Raw genomic sequence first — 15584 nt, 5'->3', positions numbered from 1 at the left:
ACTATGCAATTACAGTATAATATGCATGGTTGGAAAAGAAGATTTGCATCACCAAGAGTGGGAGGACTAAAGAGGACACCAATTTACATTAAAAATGCATATGGTAATTTTATATGTGTAGGCACAAATTTAGCTGTGATCACTATAATTAGAAAAGCAGTAAATCTCAATATAATCAAAAAGACACCAGGAAACTTGCATGCTTGCTCATTCTGCTGACCCGGTGGTGCTGTTGATGGCAACTTCAAAGCTCTCAACCTTCCTTTTTCGAGCTCTTTATCTTTAAACCAGTCTCAAACTTGGACAGCTGTCAGAGTACACTTTCAAACAGGATTTCGGCAGCCTGATTAAAACCATCACCAAAACCCCAGTTTTCAAAGCCTGCTTAAAGGCTTGGCAAGGCGGAGCCTGTCTAATCACACTTTGAACACAGTTCCACAAAGGTGGGGCCACCGCTGAAAAAGCCCTCTCCTTCATCCCTGCCAGAACATTTGCTCTCCCAGGTGGGTACACAAACCAGGCCTCAGAAGCAGAACTCAAAGTGTGGGCAGGCTGCTCCAAGTCCAGTATAAAAATTAAGAAACTCAGTAATTATTTCTGAATTTCCATCTATGTATATAAATTAGCAAATACAAATCTGTGTCCTCCATGGTTCTACCCCTTGTATGGTCACACATTTCTTCATTTTTGGCTGTGCATACATTGTTAGCATTTGTATTGTATTTGCATTGTAAACGTATTCCACAAAGAATATATGGTATTGTGGAAAGGAGGTGGCAGTTGGAAATTGGCAGCTGGCAAGTGACAGTTGGGAATTGGTTGGTTACTCTGTTAGCTGATTCTTCATGATTTGCGGAGTGTGGTGACTTCAAGCAGAAGTCTGTAGGGATTTGTGAGGGAAGGCAAGCTATACAACTTATGCACTGCTACAAATGAGCTTTTTTGAAAACAAAAAGAACTAAACCCTCTCTTGGGCTCAAGGGAGAGGAATGCATTGGTGTGTGTGTGTGTAATACTTGTTCTTCAACTACTGCCAAACGGACAAGTAAAGATTTATCTTCCAGTCTTGTGTAAGGCATCTATTTATATATATATATCAAAAACAGCTAACATAAACGGCAACCCTAACACCTATTCTCAAAGATTTGCACTGCTTCTCCAGCTAGTTTCCCTATTCAAATAAATTTGCTAGTTTTGTCCCCGGCGGTCTGGATCTTGGCACTTGAAGGAACACCTCCGCCTTGTATGTTCTTCTATGTGCCTCAAGATCATTAGATGAAGTCTTGTTTTGTGTCAGCCACTCACCCCACCCCCATTGAATGAGGTAGTTTTAGGCCATTTCTTTAATAGTTCTTTGGGACGCCTTGCCTTAGGCCACTTATTTGGCCATTTCTCTGCAGGTTTTCAGAAGACTTGGGTGAGACCTTTCAACTCAGCAAGGCACCTGGATTGTTAGAAGGCAACTGGTAGTGATTTTATTCAGTTCTCATCCTGTTTCTGATTTTCATTTGTGACTGTTTTATATCAGGGATGTAGAGCCTGGGTTCCTCCAGATGTTGTTGGACTCCACCTCCCATCAGCCCCAACTAGCATAGCCCACAGTCAGGGATGATGGGAAGTGCAGTCCAGCAATCTTTGGAGGGCCTTTCTTATATTGTGGTTTTAAAAAAACTGTATTTTCAATACCGTGCATGGCTTTGCAATACAGCAAAACACAGAGCAGCACAGCATTTACATTTGCCCTACACTTTTTTCCTTCTTTTTTTCTTTTTTATTAAAGATTTTCTTGTTTTACAGAAATATGTGTAATGTCTCTTGTATTTTTTCCATGTAGCATTTTTACAAATCAGTTTCATTTGTTGAGACATTAGGAAGAAAAGGGGTGGAGGGGGGGGGGAAGATGGGTGGGGTCGGGTGGCGATGTTTCTATTCTGCTTAATGTATGTAGGGTTTGGTGTCAGCGTTACTCGTGCCGGTTCTCTGCTGTTCACTTGTGTTCCTTTGGTGGTGAGAGAGGTTGGGGTTTGCCTAGGGTGTGGTTGTTTGTTTGTGATTGGCTGTGGTGATCTTTGTTTTTGTGTGTGAGTGGGGTGGACAACAGCCATATGAGAAATATGTAAAATAACTAAGCAAGTATTAGACATCACCCCAGAATTGGCCCTACTAAACATCTTCCAAGATAACAATGCCCATTTACACTACAAAGCACTCATAACCCACCTACTTTCAGCAGCCAGAAACACCATAACCAGACACTGGAGAGACCTGTCAGGAGTAAGCATGGACCAAGGGTACCAAATAGTATGGGAAACAGCCCTACTAGAAAAATTAACCAATAAACATTTGCTCTACACTTGATCTTAGCCCATGCTAGGCCAAGAAGCTCCCTAGCTTTGCAAAATATGCTACTAGAACATGCCAAGCATTTCTTTTGCGGGTTGCATCTGTAGTTGGGATGTTCCTTGCACTCAGCAAGGCCTCCACTGGAAACAAATCCCAATTTTATGCATGTTACAACTTCAGCTAGGATTCTCTACACACAATAATGGAACAAAGCAGAAATACCCACAAAAGCAGAATGGATAAGCAAGGTGATGGATTAAGCAGAACTGGCTAAAATAAGAGAACCTAGTGATGAAGGTTTTGTGGAAGAATGGAAACCTTTTTTTTGGATCATTTAAAGAAATATTATCATATGATGAACACACGAGCAGGATTGGGACTATGAGCAACAGATGGGATTAAAGATCATAGTAGTTTTGTTAAGGGTTAAGAGATAGAAGACAAGGTGCACCAGAGAGAGAAACAGAAACACCTTGGGTCAGCAAGTTGGTGGGGAAAGTTTTTTATTATGTATGTGTGAAATTTTGGAAAACGTAATTTTAAAAAATGGAAATAAGTCCTGAGAGATTTTGCATGAAGCAAAATTCTCTGGTGTGCAGATGCACACACACACACACACACGAAGAGCCAGAAAACAGTGTGGAGAGTCAAAAATCAGTTTGTTTGCCAGAATCAAATGGGAGGATGAAGAAAACATATTTCCTTGTCAAGCTTCGTAACATGGCAAATATTCAGTTAATTTCAGACAATTTTTATTATTCCTGCTTTAGAGCCATCTTCAGCCAACTGAGGAAGAGACATCTGAAAGTGGATCAAGATAAAAAGAAAATCCAATATAAAGTTATCTTTACTCCTCTTAAAAACAGTCATGCAAGGGAATGTTATCATATGTTGGCACAATGCCTAGTGACATAGGAAGTTTGATCTTGGCTGAGGTCCCAACGCAGTATCAAAGAAATGATGGAGAAGAAACTGGTTTGCTTTCTTTATCCTGCTCAGTTAGACGTCGTAGAGACGTCTCTAGAGGCCCATTTGAATATCAGTCTGCAAATGCAGTCTTCTTCATTAATTTACTTTATGGAGCTTCATGTAGAGATTTAGTAATCTGCATGATATGTCTGTCTGAACCCTACAGAAATTCTTTTCACTTCTCTCAAGGCTCGAGGCCCACAGCTGAAGATTCACACCTGGTTTTCCAAAAAGTTTGCTTTGCCACAAAATGCAATATTTTGGGGGGAAAAAGCAAAAATACTGTTCAAACGAGATTAACTCCTTGAAACCCTGTGAGATACTGTTACATTCACCCCACTTGAGAGTCAGCATGGTACAGTGGTTCGAGTGTCAGATCAGAATGTGGGAGGCCATGATTCAAATCCCCATTCAGCCCCGAAGCTCACCTTGGGACAGTCACCACCATAGCTGTCAACTTTTCCCTTTTCTTGTGAGGAATCCTATTCGGAATAAGGGAATTTCCCTTAAAGAAAGGGAAACGTTGACAGCTATGGTCACCACCTCTCTGCCTAACCTACCTCTCAGGGTTGTTTGTGGGGATTAACTGAGGAGCAGGGAGAAGCATGTATGTTACCTTGAGCATCTTGGGGGGAAAGGTGGGTTATAAATGCAGTAAGTGATAAATACTGTATTTTTTGCTCTATAAGACTCACTTTTTCCCTCCTAAAAAGTACAGTGTTGCCCCGCAAGACGAACGCCTCGCAAGACGGAAAACCCGCTAGACGAAAGGGTTTTCTGTTTTGGAGGCGCTTCGCAAAACGAATTTCCCTATGGGCTTGCTTCGCAAGACGAAATGCCTTGCGAGTTCCTGTGGATTTTTTCCCCTTTCCCCCCCACTTTTCCTAAGCCGCTAAGCCGCTTATCAGCTGATCCGCTAAAAGCCGCTAAGCCGCTAATAGCGCTAATCCGCTAAGCTGTCAATGGGCTTGCTTCGCAAGACGAAAAAACCGCTAGACGAAGAGCCTCACGGAACGGATTAATTTCGTCTTGCAAGGCACCACTGTAAGGGGAAATGTGTGTGCGTCTTATGGAGCAAATGCAGGCTGCGCAACTATCCCAGAAGCCAGAACAGCAAGAGGGATTGCTGCTTTCACTGTGCAGCGATCCCTCTTGCTGTTCTGGCTTCTGAGATTCAGAATATTTTTTTTCTTGTTTTCCTCCTCCAAATACTATGTGCATCTTGTGGTCTGGTGCGTCTTATAGAGCGAAAAATACGGTAAATTTCTCGTGGTGACAGGTTCCAGGGCCTTAACCAGGATTGGTTACCTTTAGAAGGAGGTCATGGGAGTCTTACTACCTCACCACATTTGAACATGACTGCAATGTATGGTTTTTGCAAACACAAAAACTTTTATTAATTACACCACAATAAAACACTTTCTTGAGGAAGGTCAAATGAATGCTTTAGAAATGAATGACAGAGGTATTGAAAACAAAGGAAGAAGAGATTTCTTTAGAATGACATCGAAACAACAACGCCACAAGGCATGATGGGGATCAGGAATAACCAAGACAGACAGAATATTTGGCAAGGACAAAAAGGAACAATATGTTTAAAATAAATACCTCACACGGGAAGAATAAAGGAGAGCTTCACTTGCAGATTCATAAATTATTAAATGTGTCAACACGAACTGAAGTTGAAAACATTGTCGCTGTTGTATAAGGGATTATTACTAAGATTGGATTGGAATTGGATTGAGTATCGGTTTTGAAGCAGAATTAAAGGGAATTATTAAACCTTGAAATCTAGCACGCAGGGAGCCAGACTCCTCTAACCCAGAAATAGTACCTTGGGTTAAGAACTTTGCTTCTGATGAGAACAGAAAATTGTGCAGCGGCGGGGCAGCAGCAGCAGGAGGCTCCATTAGCTAAAGTGGCACCTCAGGTTAAGAACAGTTTCAGGTTAAGAACGGACCTCCAGAACAAATTAAGTTCTTAACCTGAGGTACCACTGCATTAGATTCCTGGTAAGTTCCCTTATATCCCTCTTAAAAGAATAAACACGCTACAATCTTGTGTAAAGTATATAAAAGAAGTTTATTCACATCACCAGTTCACAGTTGGATCCCTGAAGGCAGACTTAGTTACAAAGTATATACATGTGGAGCTATCCCATATGGAGATAGTCCCAATGTCCTCTGTTGGCTGGAAGCCAACTAAGCATCTCTAGCTAAAAGCTGCTGCTCCACCTGAGGAGGAAGTCAAAGAGAGAGTGTGTGGCAGCATGCCTTGTCCTTTTATTACCTGGACAGGTAAGGTCACACCCACCTCTAGTCACATGCAAAGGAAGTACGTCCCAGCCAGGAGGAAACAGGAAGTTTTCGATTGTCTGGACCAAACATTCCCTCGCATGCCCACTCTAGGAAAACAAGGAATGTTGTACTTGACTGCTACTTATGTATTACATCCCACAGATTTCCTTCTCTCTCCACGCCCCCCATAGGCTGGCATAGTTGTGTCTCTGGACTGGGAAAATGTTGGGGTACTGGGAAGGCACCAGATCCTGCAGACATATACCTCGCCCTAGTATACCCCAACAGGCTCTCAAACTGCCCTTGGCATGCCTCCTTCCGTCAGAGCTAGAGAATGTGTGGCCCATTGTTGTTGGGCACTCTGGCGATCACACAGGGTCCCTGGACGTTTCACCATCTATTGATCCCTGTGCCACCACTTTATTTCTCGCTGCCCCCACCCAGGCCCTACCTGGTAAAATACTGAGTCCAGTCAGAGTTAAAGTGGAACATAAACTTCTGTTTATTTATTGCCGTTTAACAAGCGTGTGGTTTCATAAACGGTATCGGTCAATTACAATCATGGGGTGCTTATCCAGACCTATAACTTCCGCTGCCTGCTCTCACTCACTAAACCACCTCTCAGATATTTCCTTGTCTTCCTAGCCCCTAACTGTTCCTGACTCAGCTTATTTCTTTACACTAACTCAACCTACCCACAAACTCTATCTCAATTTGCTCCCACTCCAACCAACCTCCCAACTCCCAATAAACTCCCCCTTCGCCCATCCCAGAGCTGGTTTTATAGTCCCTCTGACTCCACCCCCCCCCCCGGTTCTGATTGGGTAACCTGTTTAACTATTTCACCTCCAGCACTCTCATATGTTGACGTCACAGGCACCAACCCCCATCAGCCCCTGCCAGCATGGCCAATGGCTAGCGATGCTGTGAGCTAGGAATTGAAATGTATCACATTTTTAAAAGGCCTTCTCCACTTCCCCCCAGAATGTAGAATGGAGAACAAAACATGGCAAGACATTTTATGAGGAACAGGCATGGTGCAAATGCAGAGTAGTGATTAGACTGGTGAACTAGACCCCACTCAGACATAAGGCTCTTGATGTCACCTGGGACCAGTCACAGTCTCTCAAGCCTCTCCAACCTCAGAGGGTTCTTGTGGGGATGGAAATGGGGAAGAGGAGAACCACGTACGCCACCTTGTGTATCTTGGAGGAAAGGTGAAATATAAATGTAATAACAGATGGAAAAGTACAAGAAAATGGGGACTATTCCTGGTGTAGAGGGAGAGTTGCAGTGCAGTCTGTGTTGGCCAGCTGTGCCTTTCCTTTCTAAAAGAAAATAAAGGTAAAGGTAAAGGGATCCCTGACTATTAGGTCCAGTCGTGGCCGACTCTGGGGTTGCGGCGCTCATCTCGCTTTATTGCCCGAGGGAGCCGGCGTACAGCTTCCGTGTCATGTGGCCAGCATGACTAAGCCGCTTCTGGTGAACCAGAGCAGTGCACGGAAATGCCGTTTACCTTCCCGCTGGAGAGGTACCTATTTATCTACTTGCACTCTGACGTGCTTTCGAACTGCTAGGTTGGCAGGAGCAGGGACCGAGCAACGGGTGCTCACCCCGTCGCGGGGATTCGAACCACCAACCTACTGATCAGCAACTCCTAGGCTCTGTGATTTAACCCACAGCGCCACCCGCGTCCCTCTTAAAGAAAATACATCCCATGAAACAAAGCATTTCTTCAGTGCACACATAACCCCCTCTTTTTCCTTGGTGACATTTACTCTACTCGTCTCTCAATGACAGTGTCTGCCAACAGGGAACTATATTCCATATGTCTCAACTCCTGAGAGATGTGGAGGGTTAGATCGTGATTCAACAATCTGCTACGCCTTGGGAACAGTGGGTAGCAGGGCACAGATCGAAAGTTGATGTGGAGTCAAGTTTCATTTCCTAATAAGATATACTACCCTGAGGAATAAGTAAGCAATTCCCTGACTGGTGGAAGAGCCTTGTGCCAAGAACTGAAAGTATGAGCCCCCTCACTGTGGCATTTAAACACGGGAATACAGGGAACGGTCTTAGAGTGAGCCAGCCTCTCTTTTTTGGGTATAATTTTTATTAAATTTTAGAATATTCATTTAAACAACCTTAAAATACCAGTGACTTCCTTTCTTCTCTCTCCATGGTTCATTTTGCATCACATAAATCCCTGCATATTTTATATAAACTAAACCATTCAGTATTCCATTGTTACATCCACCAAAACCTATTTACACTGTTGAATTTATCTTAATGCTGCCCATGTTTTCAAATACAGTAGTACCTTGGGTTACAGATGCTTCAGGTTACAGACTCCAAACAATGTCAAGCACACTCCATCTAGAATTTGCATATTACTGGGGGTACATGGTTTTCTTCTACTTTCTAAGTTATAGCCCATTCTGCAGACTTGCCATGTCCGTGAACACATGCTTAAGATAGGTGTGCAGACTGTTAGAAGATTACCATGGAGTGTCGGGAATTAGCTTTCGTATGTCAAGATTTCATTCTGATAGACAACTTTTCCCTTTTCTTGCGAGGAATCCTATTAGGAATAAGGGAATTTCCCATAAAAAAGGGAAAACGTTGGCAGCTATGCTGCCAGAGAAAAACAATTGATTCTCTTTATGCTGCAAGTGCTATTGGGACTCAATCAAGAAGATAACCATGATAACCATGCTCCTGTTTCCCCCCCCCCCCACCCCTTTGGTGAAAGTGTTTTGTGAATTGAAGTTTTTTTAAAAAAATAATAATAATGTAAAGATTAAATTTGCATTTAACTTACAGCCGAGCCACACAATCAGCAGACTTAGGTAAGGTGATATATATCTGTTGCTGGATTGTACCACTTCATAGTGCAGGGGAAGACTAAATCTGAATACTGTAGAATGCTTCCTCCTTATCAAACTCTTAAAACATACAATAGCACCAGGGAGAAAGTTAACCCCAGATTGCCTGGTTAACTGCACTAATATTTGAAGGACACTTCACTTGCTCTGGATTGTGCCCCATAATTTCCCCTCATTGTATGATTCTGTGGCCTAACACAAGACGTGCTGTGAATCCCAGCTAACTCCCCTTTACTGAACTTCATGTTGCAGAAATGGCATTTGTTTGCATTGGCTTCAGGAGAGTTAATCCGATGGTCTTTGCCTGGAGAAAGCAGTTTCGAGTTCTCCAGCAATTCCTGGCTATCTCTGTTTCAGGTCCTTCTGCTAGGTTGATCTGTATCTCTGGTACTCTTCGCAATCGGCACCTTTTAAGTTAAGCCACCCATCCAACAAAGTATCTGAAGAATTTCATCTTCCTCTGAGAAACGGTGGTGGAATTTCCCCTAACTGATGCACCAGTGCAAAAGATAATGATAAATTGTGGGATTGCTTTGTGTAAATATTGTTTCACGGTTATCTGTTTCCCTATGGTGTGGAGAGTTCCAAGAGAGAACGTGGTCCAGCACTGGGCAAAGGAAGTTTGAACCCATCAATTTTAATGGACGAGTGTGACTAACACCATGTAACCATAGCTGTCAACTTTTCCCTTTTCTTGTGAGGAATCCTATTCGGAATAAGGGAATGTCCCTTAAAAAAAGGGAAACGTTGACAGCTATGCATGTAACCATAGTGTTTTTATGACATCCTATTACCGTATTTTTCGCTCTATAGGACGCACCAGACCATAAGACACACCTAGTTTTTGGAGGAGGAAAACAAGGGAAAAAATATTCTGAATCTCAGAAGCCAGAACAACAAGAGGGATCACTGCGCAGCGAAAGCAGCCATCCCTCTTGCTGTTCTGGCTTCTGGGATAGCTGCGCAGCCTGCATTCGTTCCATAAGACACACACATTTCCCCTTACTTTTTAGGAGGGAAAAAGTGAGTCTTATACAGCAAAAAATACGGTATATATAAATCACAAGCTGAGAAAGGGGCAGCAACCTGGAAAATGCCTGCCTTTTAAGTATCATCTGTTTCCCCAAAGGAAACACGATGCAATCTCAGATTCCCCCATCCCAAAGGCAGCAATTGGCCAGGCAACAGAACTTCTTTCTCCTTTGCTGGCTGCATTTGAGGACATAGGGTATGCACAGTGATAACCTTCTTCTCCATGAAATTGTCTTACTCCTATATCAACTTTCAAATGTTTGCTGAGAGCCTTTCATTGCTACTTTGCCTTACCTTCCATAATTCCATTACTACCTGGGAAGTTCGTTCTTCAGCCTTTAACACGCGTTTGGTGGGGCTTACTCCCAGGTACATGAGTATACAGTAGGTTTGAAGCCTTCATGACATTATCCAACTGAGAGGTAATTTCGGCAAAGCACATGGGTTCTACAGTAAGATAGAACAGAACAGGAAGTAGAGGCATGACACAAGATTTGGAATCATGGCACTGGGTGACTCCATTGGCTTCGGCTAAATTTGAAAAATATACAGCTTGAGGATTCAATCAGGCCTGCCGGTTATTGGGTACTGAGAATTGCAAAAGTTTACAGGTTCTTGTGGTCATCTCAGTTTGGCTCGTATCTCTTTTCTTCCACTGCTGCTATAATCACACTGGACTTTACCCGCTACTATCCTAAGGGCTCTCTTTGAAACCTTATTCCCCTTCCCACCACCCCACATGGTCTAAATACTTGGATGAAAAATGGTGAGAAAAGACCTCTTATGCAGACACATCACCACCAGTTCAATGGAGTCAGCACATAAACATTGTGTTCTGAACCAAATTTAAAGGGGAAGTGGGGGTGGGGGTGATTTTTAGCAGCATGTTTCAGCAGGCTGACCAGGAAAAAAAAGAAAAAACACTGGTGGAAGAGGAGAGGTCATGCCCAATGGGGTTTGCACAATTCTGCCCCTCTGTTTGTTTTTTAAGAGTAACTGTGACTTCCACACAGGAAGTGAGGGGAGCACAAGATGGGAGCATGTCACGAGGTCTTTATTAACAGTTCTGGCCAATTATGGTATCAGGAGGAAGACTGAATTCATTACACGAGTTGCGCCCCATGTGCATGCATGCCAGGAAGAGGTTAAGCAGGTCACCCAACCCTAAATTTCATATCTGAAGCCAGTTTGGTGTGGCAGTTAGAAGGTCTGACTAGGACTGGGGGAAACTGTGTGACTTTGGGCCACTTCCTATCGCTCAAGCCTGACTTAACTCTCAAGATCTTTGTGAGAATAAAATGGAGGGGACCATGTGTGTTACTCCAAGCTCCTTTGAGGAAATGTGGGAGAAAGATGTTAGAATGTTATAGTCCTGGGAGAATCTCTTATCCACATTTTCCTCACGTTACCTAGTAAGACTAGACTATAGCATCTTGAGATGACCACTGGGGGAGGACCATATCCCATATATACTTGAGTATAAGCCGACCCGAATATAAGCCGAGGCACCTAATTTTAGCACAAAAAACTGGGAAAACTTATTGACTCGAGTATAAGCCGGTTCACCACACCACAAACCTGGTGGCGGCGGCAGCGGCAGAGGAGGAACAAGCAGCCCAAAAGGGCTGCTTTAGGGCTGCTTGTTCCTCTTCCTCCTCTGCCGACGACAGCAGAGCAGGGACAGGAGCCATGGTTGGGAGAGGCACAGCGCAGCGCAGCACATCTCCCAACCGCAGCTCCTCTGCCTGCCCTTGCGAGAGGCAGGTGGCAGCAATGGGACCAGCGGTGAGAAAGGGCTCCTTTCCGGCTGCTCGCCCCACCGCTGCTGCCCGCCTCACTCGAGTATAAGCCAAGAGGGGCTTTTTCAGCATAAAAAATGTGCTGAAAAAAGTCGGCTTAAACTTGAGTGTATACGGTATATCAGGAAACACCGCAGCTCATGGGGAAGAATGATGGCTAAATGGGAAGGAAGGACCACAGCTCAGTGTTAGAGCAAATATTTTGCATGGAAAAGTACCAGGTTCAACCCACAGCAAATGCCAATTCGAAATGGGGCCTGTTTCTGCCAGTCAGTGTAGTAAGTGAGTAAAATGGACCAGTGATTTGAAGGGGAATGGATTCTTTTTTTTTTTCTATACTGGTAAACTATGATATGTCAAAACATAACCCTATGCAGTGTTTTTTTTCCTGGGAGGGGGGAAGTGGGGGAACTCACCATGAAGTTTGTTTGTTTGTTTGTTTATTGAAGGCCCAGCCACAGTGGCTAAATGTAAGAAGTGATTAATAAACTCAAGCAGACAATGATCTGGTACTAGAAATGGCCACAACTTTATTGAGGTGGATTTTTGGCTCAGGTCACAACATTATTGATTATATAGATAAGTGGTACAGGGTGGTATATAAATTCAATAAATATAAAAAAGAGAAATAAATAAGAAATAACCATTTAATTTTAAAAATTTAAGGGAACTCAGTTCCCCCGTGTTCCTGCTCAAAAACAACAGCAACACAAAACAACAACAAAACCCTGAGCCTGTGACTTATATATTTATATATATTATTGATTTTTAATTTCAGATAACGAAACATACCCACAGGTCTGCGTGCTGCTGGGCCTGCATGGCGGAAAGGCTTCTCTTCAGCACCAGACACTTACCGGTACCTCCCAGGCAGGCCTTGCACACAGAAAGCACAAGAAAGGCCAGCACAGCGCCTGCCTGCCTGCCTGGCTGGCCTCCCACTTGTCTGTCCATTCCCAACTGCAAGGGCTGGTGGACTGGATGACTGAGCTCTCTCACTTGCTTGCTTACTCGAGGCTTTCCTCTGGACCACATCAGTGAGACCAAGAGTGCGGTCTTGTCATCTGGGCAGCCAGGACCTCCATACACCATTCCCAGGCTTGCACCCCAGGGAGGTCATTTTGGTGCTACTAATGCAGCAGTTTGACTTCACCCCCGGAGGTATACTCCATTCTCTCTTGAGACAGAGGGAGGCCAACAATGTCATTGTGGCTTGTATATGGTTTTCCACTTGGCCCCTGTGGGGAGCAGGATTAGGTAGGCCTTTGGTCTGACCCATAGGAGCCAACTCCTAGGGCCTGAGGTCCCTTCTACCCCCCACCCCTGTAAAATATTTGAAGGGACCTCTCCGTCCCCAAAGTTGGTGGTGTTATATACTGAAGTTCTCACCCTGGGCCAGCAGGGGGATACTGTAGATAGTTTTCACTCAGGTCCTCATATGCAAATAAGGAATTGAAAGTGATGTTCAGTGATTGGATAGTTACAGAAAGTTGTTACTGTTGCTTTGTAGTTGAGCTCTATATAAGCAGGTTGGCTGAACCCTTCAGTTCAGTTCTGTTCTGACCTGTGAATAAACAAGAGCTGCTTGAAGAATCGCTGTGTCGTCTGATATGTTCACTCACAACTTAACAGGTGGGCATTGCCATTCAAATAGTGTGTGTGCATTGCATCTTGTGGTCAATTATGCAGGGTGGGGCTTACCTGCCCCCCCCCATATTTTATTCAAGTTGGCACCCATGGTCTGAACCAGCAGGACATTTCTTAGGGCTGAGCCAAACTATGCATTGTAGTGCTCAGTTTTGCTTTCAAAAGCGTCTTGCAATATAGCCAGGGGTTATCTGTTTAAAGAAAAAGAAATAAAACTTTCCAGTGGAATCTTTCTGCTTCTGCCTAAGCATATCTTCATTTTATTTTTTTGTTCGGCTTTGCTTTTTCCCAGACATCCGGAATATGCAAGCAGCATGAAAACAACAAGCCCCATAGACTGATGGGAAAGCATGATAACCAGTTACCCCAAGCGACTCCCAAGGTAGACATAACTCTTCTTCATGCTAAAACAGCAAGGTTTTCCCTCATATCAGTAATTTTCCAAGGCAGGTTGTTCAGCAGCTCATGTCAGATAAGAAGATTATAACTCATTACCTCTGCTCTGAGCTACTTCCAGCCTTAGTTTTTGGATTGTCTCCAATCCACCGCACAGCAAGCAAAGCTGCAAATGTCAACATGTGCTAATTAAGACTGGGATTGTTAGAAACTTTACCATTACATATATGCATACAATCATTTTATTTATATGCCACCTGTGCTTGGTTCAAAGCATGCTCAAGATGGCTTGTGTGGAAAAAACACATAATTACAACATAACAAAAGCAGCCGAAAAAAACAAATAAAACCGCAAAAAAGTACATAACCTAAACTTCCTAACCTGGCTTTCTAAACTCAGCATTCTTCCACTTTTGTTATGTTTGTTCTTTGCCCTTTGCAAGGTATATCTTTTCTAAATCTGACTATAGAAGACTGTCTTGTACTAGCTAAGACTAGTATTGTCTTTTCTGATGGGCAGCAGCTGTCCAGGGTCTCAAGCAGAAACCCCTGCTCCCTGACCCTTTTAACTGGAGTTGCCAGGGATCAGAAATCCTGCCTGCTCAGCCTTTGCTTTGCAGTCCCTTCTCCAAGCAAAACATATGGGGATATACTTGTAAACATGGCCAACTTAATTTACACATTTTGTTCTTGAATGCACAATGTCGACGTTTGGGGTGGCCAAGGAGGTACGTCCTTCCATGGGCCTCATCCAGTACTTAATCTGTACAGCCTGTCAGCTGGTTAGTTCCTGCTCCTGTATATTATTTGGGGGGTAGGGGGAGGCATAGAGGCCACTGAGTTCCTTGATCTGTGTCTCCAAATGCCTATATCTGATCTGACCTCGTCCTTTGGCACTAGAACACTCTTATTTAATCTTCTGCCGAAAATATTACTTGCTGCCATGTGGCCTTGAGCTAATAGCTGATTTCTCAATGTGTGCATGGCCTAAGAGAGTTGAACAGTGACTTACACAACATGGGTAGTTCTGCTTCTGCATTTTTTTCTCCCATTTTTTAAAACCAGCTGTTCATGTCCAAGTGGAAAAATGAAGCAAGAATATTTGCTCTGGGTTATGGGTGACCAGCAGCAAAAAGGCAGGAGCTGGTGGCAGGAGGATGTGTGTCAACGTTCTCCTACCCTGGATGGAAAATGGGGAGATGGAAACACACCGGCTTTGAACAGCTGCTAGGACCGGCTTGAAATGCTGGTGACCAAATTTCACAACCCTGCTCCCAGAGTTTGCAGCTGGGAGCAATTTCACTTTTTTAGTTGGAGAGAGAAACAATTTGTGTTATTCTTGAGTAGTATGTGGGCTTCCCATAAGCATCTGATTGGCCAATGTGAGAATGGACAGGCCCTTGGGCTGTTGCAGTCTTCCAATGCTCTGAGGCATGTACAGTGGTACCTCGGGTTACAGATGCTTCAGGTTACAGACGCTTCAGGTTACAGACTCCGCTAACCCAGAAATAGTACCTCGGGTTAAGAACTTTGCTTCAGGATGAGAACAGAAATCGTGCTGCGGCGGTGTGGCGGCAGTGGGAGGCCCCATTAGCTAAAGTGGTGCTTCAGGTTAAGAACAGTTTCAGGTTAAGAACGGACCTCCAGAACGAATTAAGTTCTCAACCCGTGGTTCTACTGTATAGGATTGTACTGCCTTAGGCACCCTACAATCTCTTGGTCTCAACCCCTCACCTACAACATGAATACTCATTTATCGTTTAAGGGTCATAAGAACCAATGCAATGAAGCACTCCTAACAACCATTGCCATCTTGTTCTTAGAGCCTCTGTGCAGTGGATCCCAGCACCAAACCTTTAGAGATAAAGCAGAAACAAAACAGGGACATTGCACTGCTCTGCATTTAGAACTAATAGAGAATTAGTGGAGTTGCAAAGATATATGTTTTATATGCTCAGTTGGACATAACATCTTCTCATTCAGGTGGCAATTCTAGAAGCATATATAAAAAGTGACCCAACAGCACTAAACTTTCCATTTGTAGATTAACATAACTTGGTTAACAAGACTAGACGGCAAACCATCAGCAGGGACTTGTAGTTTTATTTTTATTTTCCACAGTGCCTTGTGCAATCAGTAAGAGGAATCTCAATGTTTTATTTCTGCCTTCACAATTCATGATAGTGAGGGCCAGTACGCTCAGGACAGACAAGAGC

The 15584-nt window shown here is 43.7% G+C and overlaps 1 long non-coding RNA gene across 1 annotated transcript in view; it reads left to right on the top strand.

Moving 5' to 3' along the window:
- The first annotated feature begins 452 nt into the window (after window positions 1-452).
- The window catches only part of LOC307206537, a 36210-nt gene continuing 21078 nt past the window's right edge, over window positions 453-15584 (top strand). The window contains exons 1-2 of the long non-coding RNA XR_013834325.1: window positions 453-503; window positions 13265-13354. This is a non-coding gene — a long non-coding RNA (uncharacterized lncRNA). The remainder of the gene's footprint in view (window positions 504-13264; window positions 13355-15584) is intronic.

Source organism: Podarcis cretensis (genome assembly GCF_951804945.1).
Source record: "Podarcis cretensis genome assembly, chromosome: 17".
Classification (NCBI taxonomy): domain Eukaryota; kingdom Metazoa; phylum Chordata; class Lepidosauria; order Squamata; family Lacertidae; genus Podarcis; species Podarcis cretensis.
This window is presented reverse-complemented; position numbering and strand designations above follow the sequence as displayed.